The following is an 8,568-nucleotide window of genomic DNA, read 5'->3' on the forward strand; positions in this document are numbered from 1 at the left end:
AATTCCCAGCAACCACATGGTGGCTCACAACCACCTATGATAGGATCTGATACCTTCTTCTGGTGTGTCTGAAGACAGCTACAATTTACTCATATAAATAAAATAAATAAATCTTTAAAAAAAAACAAAAAAGAAAACATAAGCACATTGTTCTGGGGGACAGCTGAAACTGTGCTTAAAGGGGAGGTGCTTAAAGGGGAGGTGCAGCTCTAAAGCCTTTGTTATGAAAGAAGTCAGGTCTGGAGTCAGAAAGGGAGAAACAAGAAGACAGGCTGGGAATGAGCTCTACCTTTGGGCGGGTGAGAAGTGAAACTGTGGAAAATTAATAACCCAAAGCCGAGTCTGTTAAAGTGGAAAGGGTGATGACTCTGGGAGAGACAGCCAGTGTGAGGCTGGAAAGGAAGCCACCACCACACATCTCCAGGCCTGAAGGGGACTCTAGGGGGAGGGAAGTCACCTTGCAGGGTGCAGGTACCACCTCAACACTGTGGAGTTCACCAGCTTGCAGAGGCCAGGTACCAAACCAAACCGAGAAGCAGAAAGCCTGAATGTGTGCACTTTTAAAATGAAATTTCAATTTATAGTTAAGGGTTTTTCACAAAGAAAGCCCCAAGCTGAGACAGCTTCACTGGCGGAGATTCTCCAGGGTGTACAGTGTCCCCAGCATCCCCTCTAGGGTCTCCATTGCCTTCCCACAAAAAGCAGGGAATGCCATATAGAGATCAAATTCTGTGAAAATGTGGAATTCTGAAACAGAAGTCAAATCCAGTAATGTGGCAGTCACTACTCTTAAAACTCAGCATGTTAGCCAGAAAGGACAAACAGTGCAAAGATCCCAGTAGGAAAAATAGTAGACCGAATTCAGTGTTCATTTATGATCCAAAAAAATTGTTTTTTTTTAGAAGCAAGGAATATCTTCAGCCCGGCAGGCTTCTCCCGGAAAGGGGGTAAGGTGTGAAAAAGCCCAGTGCAGCTCTCAGGGTAGCACTGTTGAGACTGAGGTGGGGGCTCCCCCTCCTCCCTGTGGTATAGGATCCTGTCTCCCTTCATAATGCTGTCTGCCTCCCCCCTGGGTCCCTGTGGTAGAGGCTGCCCTTGTCCAGATCCTGGCTCCTCTTCCTACAGCAGCAGCCCTGGGAAGTGCCCCTGGCATAGCCTGGTGTGCTTAGCGCGCTATGACAGTGCTAGCTCTCTCAGCTGCCCTACAGCATTGGAATGGTCCCACATAGAGTTGTCACACAAAACACATGCAGAGTGAACCTGAGGGTACATTACCTTCAGCTCAGAAATGCATTCACACCCAGCAGGGAACAGAGCTACCGGACTAGTAACTCAGGAGTACTCCAGGGCCAGCCCTTCGTGGGAAGGGTGGGATGGACTCACTGGTGCACTTCACTAGGTCGGAGTAGTCATCACATCTGCCTGTCTTAGAGTCATCGTGGTTATGGTTGTCTCGATGTGTTATTTTAGGGACAGAGTCTAGGAGGCATCATTTTATGCTCTAAACACACTGTACATGTGATTGGTGCAGTCTGGGCAGATGCACATTTGGTTTACAGTCTAAGCCTCACTGACTGATTTAATAGAGCCACCAAAAGCAATTTCAAACACTGGCACGTACTACAAATGATCAGTCTTTGTTGTTTGTAAGACGAAACTGAAATAAGATGTTTATACAATATTATTTAAATGTGATTAAATTCAGTTCCTATAAAGTGGAAGATAAAACGTCAGCACTTAGAGCTGGTCCTCTGACAGCAGCACCCGTGAGCTCCACTTCCCCAGCAAGCGGCTAGTTTTCCAACGGGAGAAAGAAAATGACATTTTCCAAAGCTAATTTATACTATATTTGGCTTTAAATAATAAAGGTCATTTCTAAATGATAACTTCACTCTGTGTGCCAAGTTAGCATTTGACTGAAATAGAAATGTCATTTTTATGGTTCCATTAAGCTCAAAGGGGCACCTGAATATTCTGTACTTTAAGAGTGTGTACATGTACAGAGCATACAGGCCTGCTTAACTGGCGAGATTGTGCGTCAGAACAGACGTAGGAATGTCCTCAGAGCAGCTTCTCTCATCCGCCTCAGACGTGTGTGTCCATTACTGTGTTTGTCTTCATCTTAATCTGCTTATTCTGTGAGTGCAAACAACTCTGTCGCCAGCAGAGTCTCTTGTTTGGTGAGGCAGACATCTCTCAGGCAAAACCAGCCAAGCTGCTGAGGGTGGACCCCCTGGGTGAGGCACCTGACACCTCTGGTCCCTGATAGCTCCATCGCAGGGGGTGAAGCTTTAAAGTTGTAATCAGAGCTGCAGTTGGGTCGGTGTCTCAGGTTATTTTGAACACGGATCTTCTCTTTGGAAACCGCCTTCAGCCACACTTCGGTTAGTGGTCCAAGGATAAAATGCTAACGTGTAGTAGTCTGCCCTGAGAGTGGATGCAGGTGTGCAAGGGACACTGTCGGGACAGTTCCTGACACTGTGTTAACTGGAGGGATGCTGGGCCTTTGCTGTTTAGAGTTCCCTTCATTTCTGTCACCACCTTCTCCACTCACACTCAGGATACCTGCCACAGAGCTGATCTTGCGTCGTGTAGCTTACTCTGTTCTTGCCCTTTCTCTAGGACTTGCATGCCCATGTGATTGCCAGATCAGATCCATCCATAACCTTCAGGGGTTCACACGGTTTGTCAAAGAAAGCATGAGCCCAGCATGGCACTGGGTTGGTACTATCCCACCCCCCGGGTCTGTGCCCATTCCAGGGGACACCCTGCTCCTGCTGGGAAGGCCCTTTGTTCATATGGATAGCTCCTACCTCCCTCTCAACCGTGACTCTTGTTCTGTGTGTTCCTAACTGTCTAATCTCTAGCCCGGGGGTTCTCAGCCTTCCCTTAATGCTGTGACCCTAATAAAGTTCCTCATGTTGTGGTGAACCCCCTCCCATAGGATGATTTCACTGCTACTTCATATCTGTAGTTTTGCTACTGATAGGAGTTATAAAGGAAATATCTGCGTTTTCCGGTGGTGGTAGGCGACCCCTGTGAAAGGGTCAGTCAGTCCACCCCCAAGGGGACATGGCCTGTGCCCAGGTTGAGCACCACTGCCCTGGCCCCTCAGCAGTGGCTGCTGCACACTGCTGAGGTGAGCATTGCACATGTGCAGCCTCCGGGCAGGCTCTGGAGTAGGCCTCTGTGCTCGGGACAGTATATTTGCAACATTCTTTTTGCTGATTTGTTACTGGGTGAGTCTTTATGCCAGAAAGGACACTGGTTCTATTACCATTTTAATTAGGTAGAAATGTAATTATCTTCCCTCTTTCTTAGCTCCTTATGTTAATTTCTTCTAACACATTTCTAGTTTGTCTGCTTGAGTCATGCCTAATTCCCTAACCATTAAGATGTGATTGGTGGATTTGCGGCTCTGAACACTTCTGAGGCCAGTGGACAGACTACTCACTGCATGACGGCATGCTTAGGCAGTCTCAGGTGAGCTCATCTGGAAGGTTTAGAGGTTCAGCTCACAAGGCTCCTGGCTGTAGCCCTGAGGGCCATGCAGTCACTGAGACCAGCTCCGCAACACGAGTGGGAGCAGAGAGGCTCTTTTCTGCACTCGGGGCCCAACTGACCAGCATGAAATGTGATCTTGGTCCCATGAAATAAAAACCTAAGCTTGTGTCTCTTCTTGAGATATTTGTTTTAGACTTAAAAAAATAATTTGTGTGTGTGGCTGTGTGAGTTTTTATGTACATCACATGTGTGCAGTGCCCACAGAGGGTAGAGAGTGTTGGATTCTCTTGGAAGTGGAGTTGCAGGTGGTTATAAGCTGACTGACGTGCGTGAGGGAAACCGAGCCTGGGTCCTCTGCAAGAGAAGTGCACATTCTTAACCACTGAGCCGTCTCCAGCCCTCCTGTGAGGTCTTCGGTCACACACGAAACAAGCTTCCTGGTTTTGTAGGTGCCCTGAGGAATGTGTCTGCACACTGATCAGAGTGAGAAGCAGGCACTTCACAGTCTTAGTTTCTGTAGTAGAAGCCACGGACTTACGACGAGCTGAGTATCTGAAGTCAGTGTGTCTAATCCCAGAGCTCGAGTTATTTGCCCATCTCATGTACACCATGGAGAATTACAACTCTGCATCCCTTTTTAAAAGATTCATTGTAAATTATATATACGTGTATGCATGCACACATGTGTACAGATGCCCGTGGAGCCGGAAAAGGGAGTAGAGCATACTTGTGATGTCCATAAACACACAGACACACACACACAGACACACACACACACACACACACACACACACACACACACAAATACAAATTAGTTTTTAAGTCAACAACAGACCCCTCAAGAAGAGACACAAGCTTAGGTATTTATTTCATGGGACCAAGACCACACTTCATGCTGGTCAGTCAGGCCCCAAGTACAGAAAAGAGCTTCTCTGCTCCCACTGGAGCCCGCAGCTGCAGCTGGTTGGATATATGGTGGGTGCCATACCCAGGCCCTCTGCAAGATCAGCACATGCTCTCAACCACTGAGCCATCTCTGCAGGCCCTCGGTGCATCCTATTAAACATGAGACTGTGAACTGCCAGGTTAGTTTTTATCCCCTGAGTAATGGGACTTCCAAGGTAGACCTGTTTATTAGGCACACGTTTACTGAGAGAATTACACGAGGGCCAGGATGGCGGCTTAGTCATTGGAGTGCTTGTTGCACAGGCTGCACGGGCATGCGTTGTGAGGACTGGAGGGCACTGCCTGCCTACCTCCGCCTCCTGATTGCTGGGTTCAAAGGTATGCACCACCACTGCCGAGCTAATGATGAACTGTTTTTTTTAAAAAAGTAACAGGTCCTATTATACTTTGATAGTCTGTCTGTCTGCAGTGCCAAGATGGACTCAGGGCTTTGAACATTCTAGGCAAGTGCTCTACCACTGGGCTATAGCCCCAAACCCCTACATCGATTTAAAAGAATAAACCAAACCAAACCCCCACAACCGTAGAAAACAATGCAGTGGAGATTACAATGGAAATAGAAAGTTGCTTGTTCGAATAACCTAATACACCTCTGTGTGTGTATGTGTTTGTGTGTGTGTGTGTGTGTGTGAGAGAGAGAGAGAGAGAGAGAGAGAGAGAGAGAGAGAGAGTGCTGTGTGACTGCCGTGCAGTGTTGACAATGGCAGACTGAGATTGGTGAGTTGCCTCAGTCTAAAAAGGTCCCGTCTTCACCTTGATCTATGACGCTGCTGTCTGACTTACTCAGCACATGTGCTGTACCCACACCCAGTACTCTCAGTGGTATCCTCTTCAGGGGGACTTGTGCTTTCTGTGACCAGGGGTGGACAGCTACCCATTTGTCCCCATTGTGCTCCCTGCCCCATAGATTCGGACTCTGTAGGACAGCTTTATGGTCATGTCATCCTTAGAGAGACATAAGTCTGGTGGTGATGTGTGAGCTCTCTGCTTGGTGTGGGTAATGGGTACATGTGGGTGTTGAGCTTGTGTGTATAAGCTCCTGGTACATGCTCTTCAGCCTTTTCTGTGTGCTGCTGTCCCTCAGTCATATGTGAACCTTGTTAAAAATGACGCAAAGAAGGGAAGAGATGGAGGGGTAGGCGCGTAGGTTTTCTCAGCAGCTTTGCTGCTCAACTAGACACAGAGAACCACTTAACGGTGGAGGCTGCTGAAGGAACTGGAACAGAGATGTGCCCTACCTGCTCACCACACGCTAGCTGTGTTGCCCCCAGCACTTGCTAGAGGTGGCTTCCGAACTGTCCTTCCCTTGTGGAGACCGCAGTCTGAGGAGCTATCCTCCCTTAGCAAAGAGCACATATGCACGTGACATGCACACACTCCCTGTACCGTAAGTCACCTCTAGTAGCTGATATACTGACGTATGGTGCAGATGTCTGTTGGGCAGAGAGTAGGGACAAGGATAAGTCTGTGTGCCTTCAGTCTGTGGCTGCTTAAGTATGTGGGTGCAGACCCTGTGGACATGGGGGACAGCTATGTACAGTTACAGTACTCAGGGGACAGTGGGAACCATCCATTGCTTAGTCAGTGTAAGAATTTGTCCCTGTCCTGAGTGGATTGTACAAAGGCCACAGGATTATCAGGGAGCCAGTGAGCAGGCCCAAGAGTCAGGACAAAGGAGAGGCCCTCTGTCCTGGTACATATGCCACACTTGGCCCCCTTTCCCTTTTTCTTTTACAGGCTCTTTGAGAAGCCATACCTTCTGGCTTTTGTAATGAGTACTTGATGAGCCATGATTGACTTGTATTTACCACTCTCCAGTGGCCCCTCTCAGCAGCCCAGCTCCTCCTCAGTAAGTAGCACAGCTCCCTTGGGCGGGCGAATCTCCTTCCTGAGTTCTCATGGAAAACTCAAGACACAGGGTGCGCTCCCCAGGCAGCCTCTGCTGGAGCAGGGCAGTGAGAGGAGGCAGGGTCCCTCACTGAGGACAGCTTGTAAGGGTCTAACAGCTGACTATACCAGCACGATCCCTATGGATGTTACGGGGCACTAGCTGGGGGTTTGGGAGGGGGCTCAGATTACTGCTGCTGTCCCAGGGCACAGGCAGGAAGAGGGGAGGAGCTGCAGGCACCTTGGTGACCTCACAGACTTGCCTTGTATGAGGAAGCTGCCCATCAGTTCTGGAGTGACTTCTCTCTACCTGGTTCATTTGCCCTCACGGCAGCCCGAGGTGTGCACGATCCCTGGTGCAGAGAGCTAGTGTTAGAGTAAACGTCACCTGGGTGTTGGGGTCACACATGTCCCGTGCAGTCTGATATGGCCTTGTCTTGGAGGTGACTCACTGTTCGTCTGCTGTCATAAGATGGTGAATATCACCAACAGGGTATGGCGGCAAGTGCTGGGAGCCCTGGTTAATTCAGAAGCTATGGTCGAAGCACTATCTGAGCCCAGGAGTTTGAGAATATTGTGGGCAACACAGTGTTTTCCCCCGTTACAATAGGAAGAACAGTTGCAGTGGAGGACACCCGTGATCCACTGCTGTCTTAGTCAGGGTTACTGTTGCTGTGATGAAACACCACGGCCAAAGAAACCTGGGGAGGAATGGGGATTATTCAGTTTACACTTCCACATCACTGTTCTTCATCAAAGGAAATCAGGACAGGAACTTAACCAGGGCTGGACCCTGGAGGCAGGAGCTGATGCAGAAGCTATAGAGGGGTGTTACTTACTGGCTTGTTCTCATGGCATGCTTCAGCCTGCTCTCTTATAGAATGCAGGACCACCAGCCCACAGATTGCACCACCCACAGTGGGCTGGGCCCTCCCTGTCAATCACTGATTAAGAAAATGCCTTATGCTGGATCTTATGGAGACGTTTTCTCAATTGAGGTTCCTTCCTTTCAGAAACTTTAGCTTGTGTCAAGTTGATAAAAAACTAGTCAGAACAATTGCACACTGGAAGCCTGGGAATTTAATAAGCTCACAAACATGATGGCTGTTTTTGGAGAGAAGAAAACAGTGGCTTCTCGCTTCCTGCTGTTCTCCATGAGTCGCTTCAGTCTGGAAAAGGTGGAATTTTAGGGAGGGTGCACACATTCCCAGGTTGTTTTCTAGTTGCAGTGGTGGTCAATGCTACAATCAGACACTACCAAATAGGGAGTGGGTGGTAGCTGGGGAGATGGATCAGTCTGTAGGGTGCGTGCCAGGCAAGTCTGAGCACCCAAGTTCAATTCCCAAAACCCATTTTAAAAAGCAGTATGTGGTTGTGTGATTGTAATCCCAGCACTGGGAACAGAAAGGCAGGGACTTGGACCTCTAAGTATCCGGGAAACATCTATGTGCAGAAGCTATGAGCAAGTTCTAATCTCTCAGGTGAGCAGAAGATCAGAACCCCGACTGTGCAATGCACAGTGGGCCTGCTGAGTGATATAGCTGACAGACAGGATCCTTGGAGGAACTGCTTTATGTGATGACATATTTAAAACAAAATATCAGGAAAATCAGAAAAACCTGCATCCCAGCCCACCAGTGGCCTCAAGGACTGAGGTGTTTGAATGGTTGGGTGGGGGCTTTGGGAGCTGGGGAGCCACGGTCCGGATGCTTCCAAGACTCTCCCCCAAGAAAGCAAACCCAGGGCAGTCTTCTGACCTGCATTTGATCTAGAGTTTGGGTTGCAACCCCTTTGGAAGTCAAACAACCCTTTGACAGGGTCACTAAAGACCATCTGTGTATCATATATTTATGTTATGATTCATAACCATAGCAAAATCGCAGTTATGAAGTAGCAATGAAAATAATTTTATGGTTGGGGTCACCACAACAAGAGGAGCTGTATTAAAGGGTTGTAGCATTAGGAAGGTTGAGAACCACTGGCTTGGCGGCTCCTCCTCCCTCTTGTTAATTCCCTCAGGAAAGGAGTAATAGAGACTATAAATTTTAAGGAGCTCTCAAATTAAAAAAAAAAAAAAATCCTTAATTTTCTTTTGAAAGTGAAGGGAGACAGTAGTTGAAACACATTTTAGGTGCCGCTTTTATGCTTGTCTGTGGTATCTGTAATTCGAGTTACGAGTCTGCTTTTTACATGTGTCTTACACGCTGCTCT

The 8,568-nt window shown here is 48.1% G+C and overlaps 1 protein-coding gene across 2 annotated transcripts in view; it reads left to right on the forward strand.

Moving 5' to 3' along the window:
* The window catches only part of Auh (AU RNA binding methylglutaconyl-CoA hydratase), a 92,761-nt gene that overhangs the window by 66,227 nt on the left and 17,966 nt on the right, over positions 1-8,568 (forward strand). The window lies entirely within an intron of this gene.

This window comes from Arvicanthis niloticus, chromosome 8 (assembly GCF_011762505.2).
Source record: "Arvicanthis niloticus isolate mArvNil1 chromosome 8, mArvNil1.pat.X, whole genome shotgun sequence".
Taxonomy (NCBI): domain Eukaryota; kingdom Metazoa; phylum Chordata; class Mammalia; order Rodentia; family Muridae; genus Arvicanthis; species Arvicanthis niloticus.